This window comes from Crotalus tigris, unplaced genomic scaffold (assembly GCF_016545835.1).
Source record: "Crotalus tigris isolate CLP2741 ecotype Arizona unplaced genomic scaffold, ASM1654583v1 scf7180000020532.220309, whole genome shotgun sequence".
NCBI lineage: Eukaryota > Metazoa > Chordata > Lepidosauria > Squamata > Viperidae > Crotalus > Crotalus tigris.
This window is the reverse complement of record NW_024098065.1, coordinates 73,324-81,527: the sequence shown is the minus strand read 5'-3', so window position 1 is coordinate 81,527 and position 8,204 is coordinate 73,324. Positions and strand designations below refer to the sequence as shown.

Sequence of the window (8,204 nt, the reverse complement as noted above, 5' to 3'; positions counted from 1 at the left end):
AAGTGTTTCCAAGAGGGCTTCAGATAAACTGTGGTTGAAGAGAAACACACTTTCCAAACTGTGTCAAGGGCTCATATGCACATGACTTGTGCTTACTGATCCGTACTGAAATTTCAATCTGAAACTTTTTGAGAGCATGTGCCAAAGCATCACATATCCTCCCTCCAGTTAAGCCCTCGGTGGGAAGTCTCGCTGCTTCATGACCACAGATGGGAAGGCAATCCACTCCCTCGCTTAAACAGACTCTCCCAGCTCAACTCAGAGGAATCTCTCCGAGCAGCTGGAGCTGGCAATGACTCGGGCAATATTAGCACACAGCTTCAGCCTGGTAATCTCATCACCAGCCTCATTGGATGAGGTTAATATTGCTATGTGCGGCATTCAGTGCTGCCTTCTTTTGGGAGAAAGGAAATAGGGCCATGCCCTCGGGCGCTCCATGTCCTTGTGCAAACAGGAAGAAGCTTCTTGGCCTTGGAAGCTCCTGGAAATTTCGTGGAGAGCCAAGATATTTCTCTTCAGAAATCTCTCTTCAGGTACCTCCCACGCCACACCATGAGCCGTGGTGCTCTCAGCTGCCGAAACACAGTCAGAAATAAGGGCTGTGAGACATCTACACCAGAACTGCATGGTAATTGTAGAAGTACAAACTTGAATTCTTTGTTAGGACTACTATGCATTGGGTGGATATGCTACTCTTTTTTTGGGACTTGGGCTGGATTATTTCAGTGGTGGACCACTGAATTGGCCATAGGTTGCCAGTTCTCACTCTAAAACAGTGTTTTTCAGCCTTGAAAACTTGAAAATGGTGGACTTTGACTCCCTTCTTCCACGGGAGGACAGCATTTGGACAAGGCACCAGCGGAAAAAATATTCCTCTGTCTTGACTTCTACTGGACTAAGACAGCATTCCTGAACAATCTGGGCGCCCTCCAGAAATACAGGTAGTCCTCGACTTACAATCATTTGTTTAATGACCATTTGAAGTTACAATGGCACTGAAAAAAGTGACTGGCAATTAGTCCTCACATTTACAGCCATTGAAGCATCTCCAAGGTGACGTGATCAATATTCTGGCTTGGCAATAGGCATGTATTTGCGACAATTGCAGTGTTCCAGGGTGATGTGAATGCCACTTGGGATCTTTCCAGCTGGCTTCCAACAAGCAAACTCAACGGGAGATGTTGGATTCATTTAATGACTGATTCGCTTGAAAACTGCAATGTTTCACTTAACAACCATGGTCCAAAAGGACATAAAATCACTTAACTACTTAATGGTTAATGACAGAAATTATGGCTGTAAGTCAAAGACTGCCTGCATAGAACCCAACTTCCAGAATCCCCAGCCAGCATGGCCATGGGTGATGATTTTGGGAGTCCACATCTATAAACGTTGAAGGTATTCATGATAGAAAAAACTGGACTAAAGTTTCACTCTGTTTTCTGGATCATGTTCCCATCAGCTTCGTTCTCTGGAACACGATGGCAACCTTGTTCCACACCAAGACCGGAGGCCATGTCTGTGAGTGACTGACGTATCTCTCTGGAAACTCCTCCCATACCACACCACAAGTTGTGGTGCTGTCAGATGCTGGTGCAAAGAAAAGGAGCTGTGAGAGATTCACACCAAAATTACATGGTCATTATAAGATTACAAACATGAATTCTTAGAACCTCCGTGAATCAATATGGTATTCTTTGCTTTGGGGACTGGGGGCTTATTTATTTCAGGGGTGGACCACATCTGCCCGTGGGCCAGCAGTTGCCAACCCTCACTCTAAAGCAGAGTTTCTCAACCTTGGCAACTTGAAGATGTGTGGACTTCAATTCCCCAAATTCTGCAACCAGCATGAAGTCTACACATCTTCAAGTTGTCAAGAATAAGAAATATTGTTCTCTAGAGCATGTGGTCATTCCCATCAGCATTCAACCAGAGAGTGAGGTTGACTCCTGACACTGGAAGACATGCAGTGATAAGATAGCCCAATTTATGTAGCCTTAACCCACTTGTTTGTGTATCGGTAAACTATTTGTTATCCATATATTGAAGTATTACTTATTGTTTTAGCACATAGAAATAGTTATTGTGCCTTGTTATCTATTGGTAAGAAGTTGAAGTGCCTTGTTAAGCAGAAATGACCCCAATTTGAACAGGCCATTCACCTTCCTGCTCAGGAATGCCTGACCATTAAGGTGATGGGTAAGACCCTGGTAGCCAGTTGCTTAGGAAAGTTTCAAGTAAGGACAAATGGTATTGATAAACGTCTTAGCCTACCTTGTGACCTTTAGCTGAACTGTGGTTATTGGTAAGACGAGGCAAGTCTTAGCCTACTTTGTAAAGCTTGTACTTTGTAACCTTTAGCTGAACTGTGAACTTCGACTGCTGAAGATGTATGCAAGATGTTACTCTTAATGACTGCTTTCTAATGATGTGTGTATCCCGTGGTTGGTTCATGGCAACGTTTGCTTTTCAAAAATTGTGCAAAAGGGGGATCTAGTGCAAGCCAAGTTGTGCCTATTTGAAACTTGCTTTGGGGTAATCTTTTTGTTGGCAAATAAAAGTTTTCCTTTCCTCTCCATCTATCTGGTGTGGTTCTTTGTGGAATACTGCATGGCCACCGTACAAAAAAGATGTTGAGACTCTGGAAAATGTGCAGAGGAGAGCAGAGAATATGATAAAAGGCCTGGAAGTTAAAACCTATGAAGAATGGTTGCAGGAACTGGGTTATGTCTAGTCTATCAAACAGAAGGATTAAGGGGGGGGGGACATGATAGTTATCTTCCAGTATTTGAGGGGCTACCACAAAGAAGAGGGGGTTGACTTGTTCTCTAGGGCATCAGAAGTAACAGATGGAAGATTATCAAAGAGAGATTCAACCTGGAAGTAAGGAGGAATTTCCTGACAATGAGAACAATCGTGGCACAGCAGTTAGAGTGCAGTACTGCAGGCCACTTTAGCTGACTGTGTTCAGCAGGTCAGCGGTTCAAATCTCACCGGCTCAAGGTTGACTCAGCCTTCCATCCTTCCGGGGTAGGTAAAATGAGGACCCAGATGGTTGGGGGCAATGTAAATATATATATACACATTGCTTACTGGTGTACACTGCTTAGAGAGTGCTTGCACTTAAAGCGGTATATAAGTCTCATAAATAAATAAATAAATAAATAAATAAATAAATAAATAAATAAATAAATGCAATAGACTAACTTGCCCTTGGAACTATGGGTGCTCCATTGCTGGAGGTTTTTCAAAAATAGGCTGTACAACAATTTCACGGAGATGATATGAGGCTAGAAGATCTGGACTAGAAGACCTCTGAAGCCCCCTCCGGCCCTATTATTCTTTCTGGGACAACAACAATAATTTATATTGTTCAGGGATTTGAGATTATTCGCCCTCCTCTAAAATTCTGCCCTGTGGCTTTTGAAAGACTTTTCCTTCACAATGGATTTTAGGTCTTTCAGAGGCTCTCTCCTTCAACCAGGACTATGCAATGGGCTTAAAGGAGCTTCCTCTACCTGGCATTCTTTGGGTTCACATTTGAGCCTGGTGGCTCTGAGTTCAAGTTCTGGCTCTGATTTGCCTATTGCTCTAAGCTCATGGTGTAATTCAGGCCTAGGAAACTTGTGACGGGCGAGGAAGGAAAAAAAATCTGGGTGGGGCATCATGTGAAGATCTGCCCCTTTTAACTGCCCTGTAATGCATGTAAAAACTGGGCATAGATAGTCCTTGACTTACAACTATTTGTTTAGTGACCATTCCAAGCTACAATGGCGCTGGAAAAAGCAAATTGGACCTTTTTTCATACTTACCATTACAGCATCCCCACAGTCACAATCAAAATTTGGATGTTTGGTGACTGATCCATATTTATGACGGATGCCGCGTCCCGCGGTCATTTGATCAACTTCTCAGGCCTTTTGACAAGCAAAGTCAACGGGGAAGCCAGAGTCACATAATAACCGTGTTACTAACTGAACATCGGGAACGATTCACTTAACAACTGTAGCAAAATGGTTGTAAGATAATAATTTTAATAGTAGTAGTAGTAGTAGTAGTAGTAGTAGTAGTAGTAGTAGTAGTAGTAATAGTAGTAGTAGTAAAGTTGGAAGGGACCTTGGAGGTCATCTAGTCCAACCCCCTGCTCAGGCAGGAAACCCTACACCATTTCGGACAAATGGCTGTCCAGTCTCTTCTTAAAAACTTCCAGTGTTGGAGCATTTACTGCAGGTTGTTCCACTGGTTAATTGTTCTCACTGTCAGGAAGTTTCTCCTTAGTTCCAGGTTGCTTCTCTCCTTGATTAGTTTCCACCCGTTGCTTCCCCTCCTGCCTTCAGGTGCTTTGGAAAATAGCTTGACTCCCTCTTCTTTATGGCAGCCCCTGTGTAAGGACCCACCCCACTTTGCATCTTAAGAAGACAGAACTCTTGGAATAATTCTTCCAACAGGAATCCTTTATTAAGAGAAAATGGTTGCAGGCATGCTAGACAGGACTTGGGGTTCAAGCTCTTCCATTCAAGGTTTTAAGGGGTTCCCCAGTAGTCCCACCAAATCAACCCCCCTTCCAGTGATAGTTTCAAGTATCACAATTCCACCCCCTTTCTTCTTTCTTCCGTCTGAATGGAGACTTCAGGTAACTACATGAAAGGCAAGTATCCTGCTTTGTTATGATAAGTTTCTCTAGTGCTAACGCTTTGATGTTACAATAAACACACATTCAGCATTCAGCTCTTTGAAGTGTACTGAAGGAAGTGAGGGCCATAAAGCCCCTTTGTTCTCCCCCTTCTCTCCCTCTTATGGCAGAATCCAAAGAAGGCAGAATTGGGAGTTTCTATATTTGATAATTAAAGATGAAATATGATTGGATTCTGACACCCTGAGATATTGGAATACTGCTATCATGCCCCCCCTTGTCCTTCTCTTCGTTAAACTAGACATACCCAATTTTGGATTTAATTGTGGTCATAAGTTGAGGACTACCTGTAGTTCTGATTGCACGCTTGTGAACATCATCCTGACCATTTTGATCCCACCCCACTCTGATGCTCTGGATCCGAGGCTAGTTTGTCTGCGTTTGGCACATCCTTCACATGCCATTTCTCAGCCCCGCTTCTTTGTCTCAGCCTTGATAGGCTTCCCAGCTATTCTGTTTAATGGTTCTGGCCCAGCCCTTTGAACAGGGAGTTGCCACAAAAATATTGACACAATTCTTCTGCGTGGCCCTGAGACATTCAGATCCAGGGAGGTTCCCTTGGGAAGTACCCAGTTTGACCTCTGCTACATGCGTGTCATGACATCAGCTGCTCACTGGTAGCACAAAGCTGAGCAGGTATGTAAGGAATGAGCTAGTGCGGGGAGAAAATGTTCACACTCCATTTGTACACAGCAGACACCCCATTCCAAAGAGCCTCGTTCATCTTCTGATCTATCAGCCAAAATGAAACTGCTGTGCTGCTAGTAGGAGTAAATTCTAAGTACACCAGTTTGGTCAGATTGGTGCAGGGGTAAATTTGCTGATCTAGTGACCAAAAGACAGTGAGTTCTAGTCCCATCTTAGGCAAGACAGCCATCTGGGTGACTTTGGGCTAATCACTAAGAGACAGTGAGTTCTAGTCCCGCCTTAAGCAAGAAAGCCAGTTGTTTGAATCTGAACCAGTCATTCTCTCTCAGCCCAATCTACCTCACAGGGTTGTTGTGGGGGGAAAGGAGAGCAGGAAGGAGTATTATGAATGCTCATTACCTTGAGGTTACTTATAAAGCAATGAAGGAGAGATAAAAAACTAATAAATAAATAAACATTGCTTGCATTCACATTACACTCAGTTATACTAACATAGATGCCGGTTGTTTGAGATCAGCATTTCATCAGAATCCAGCAGTGGACAGCTGCAAGAACCAGGTCGTCAAGTGAAGCTATCAGATGGTGGGTGAGCACAATAGCTGATGTGTGTAATGCACATTTGCACCATTCACAAAATGGTGTTAGTTTTTTGACTATGTATCTATCTTTGCACATCTGAAACGCTGTTTGGAGGAATAACGGACTGCTGAACATGTTTACAAGGGAGAGGGACATTTGGGTTGATTGCAACTGGGAACTTCCCACTTTTTAAGTGATCATGGAAAATCTCAAAATTAAAATGAGAGCTTTGAGGATCTTAGAGGGTTCAGTAGCTGATATTTCAGAAGACTGGCAGATCTTTTGAGAGTTGAGGGCAGCTGTATTTGAGAGGGAAACTGACTAGGGGAGAATGTCAGTTTGACATAAGACTCTGGGCTAGAAACCAGGAGACGAGAGTTCTAGTCCCTTCTTAGGTGCAAAGCCAATTGGGTGATCTTGGGCTAGTCTCTCTCTCTCTCTCTCTCTCTCTCTCTCTCTCCCTCCCTCCCTCCCTCCCTCTCTCTCTCTCTCTCTCTCTCTCTCTTCAGGCCTGGGAAGAAGGCAGTGGCAAACTACTTTGGAAAAACTTTTAGAATAGAATAGAATAGAACAGAACAGAACAGAACAGAATAGCACAGCACAGCACAGAACAGAACAGAACAGAATAGAATAGAATAGAGCAGGGCAGGGCAGGGCAGGGTAGGGTAGGGTAGAGTGTAGAGTAGAGTAGAGCTGGAAGGGACCTTGGAGGTCTTCTAGTCCAGCCCCCTGCTCAAGCAGCAGAACCTATACCATTTCAGAAAGTGACTGTCTAGTCTCTTCCTAAAAACCTCCAGTAATGGGGTGCCCACGATTTCTGAAGGCAAGCTGTTCCATTGCTTGATTGTCCTCACTGTCAGGAAGTTTCTCGTTTATTCCAGGTTGTTTCTCTCTTTGATCAGATTCCAATCATTGTTTCTTGTCCTGCCCTCTGGGGCTTTGGAGAATAGTTTGACCCCCTCTTCCTTGTGGCAGCCCCTCAAATACTGGAAGACTGCTATCATGTCACCCCTATTTCTTCTTTTCTTTAGACTAGCCAAACCGAAGTCCTGCATATGTTTTAGTCTCCAGGCTTTTGATCATTTTAGTTGCTCTTCTCTAAACTTTTTCCAAAACTGTAGGAACTGTTCAAGAAGTTGCTAGGAGTCAAGAATGAACTGTACACACACACACACGCACACGCACACACACACACACACACACACACACACGGACGCACACACACACATACACGCGCACACACACACACACAAACTGCATGGCAAAGGGGATCAAGATGCTCCATTCTCCCATTTATCAGTTTTGACTTCTCCTCCTGATGCTGCAGGTTTAGTGTTCCCATAACTCTCTGAAACCTCCTGGATTTGGCCAACAACTATGTTGGTCTGTCTGCTAAAACAAAGCAAAGCTACGGCATGCCCTTGAAAGAAAACCAGGAACCCTGTATTTGTGGAGCATGTCTGGAGAGAATAAAGAGTGTTTATTCACAGAGAGAATATGCACAGGTAACACTTGTATCTATTCTAGGTGGTTAGAGACCTGATAACAATAACAAAGGGTGCATACCTCAGCTAGAAGTTAGGAACAGGGATGGCCTGGAGAAAATAGAATGTATATTAGATCATTCCTGGAGCATCCAACAGCCAAGGCTCAGGAATAGGGATGGCTAGAGACTACAGAACAAATGGTTAGATCATTACTAAAATGTTTATTAGATGATATTTCTTATATACCCCACCTTGTCCTGCCTTCTGCTTTCATGAAATTGTAAAAAGCTCTCTTAATCCTTTGTTCTGGGGCCTGGCATTTTGCTGGCTGGCAACTCTCAATAAAAGGAAACAAAACTTGCACCTTGTTTTTCATCAGCTTGGCACCAGGCTCAGACCAGAAATGGGAACAACTACACTTCCAACACAATTTTTTTTCTTTTTTTAAAAAAAGAAGATGAATGGTGATTTTGGAGATTGAAGGGTGGATTACACATCTAATCTTTGTGAGAGCTCCTCATGTTATGTTCACTAAAGCCAATGATCAGGATATGATGTAAATCCACTTTGAAATAGGAGACAAAATCGATAGCCAGGATATATAATTGTTTGTGTCAAATCAAACCTGACCTTTGCTTTTTTTAAAACTAAAACTAATGCTTTGTTTTTTTTAAAAAAAAATAGGAAATCACTCGCAGAGGAATCATTATGAAGATCTCACAAATGGGCGCCTCTCAGCATGCATCCAGATAATCTGAAGCATCGTTATAATGTCCATCTCTTGCTGAAATGTACTA

The 8,204-nt window shown here is 43.2% G+C and overlaps 1 long non-coding RNA gene across 1 annotated transcript; it reads left to right on the top strand.

Annotated features, from left to right (window-relative positions):
• Positions 1-2,578, top strand: LOC120318912. The gene is made up of 2 exons (XR_005559623.1): positions 1-628; positions 787-2,578. It is a non-coding gene; the product is annotated as an uncharacterized LOC120318912 (long non-coding RNA).
• The last annotated feature ends 5,626 nt before the right edge of the window (positions 2,579-8,204 follow it).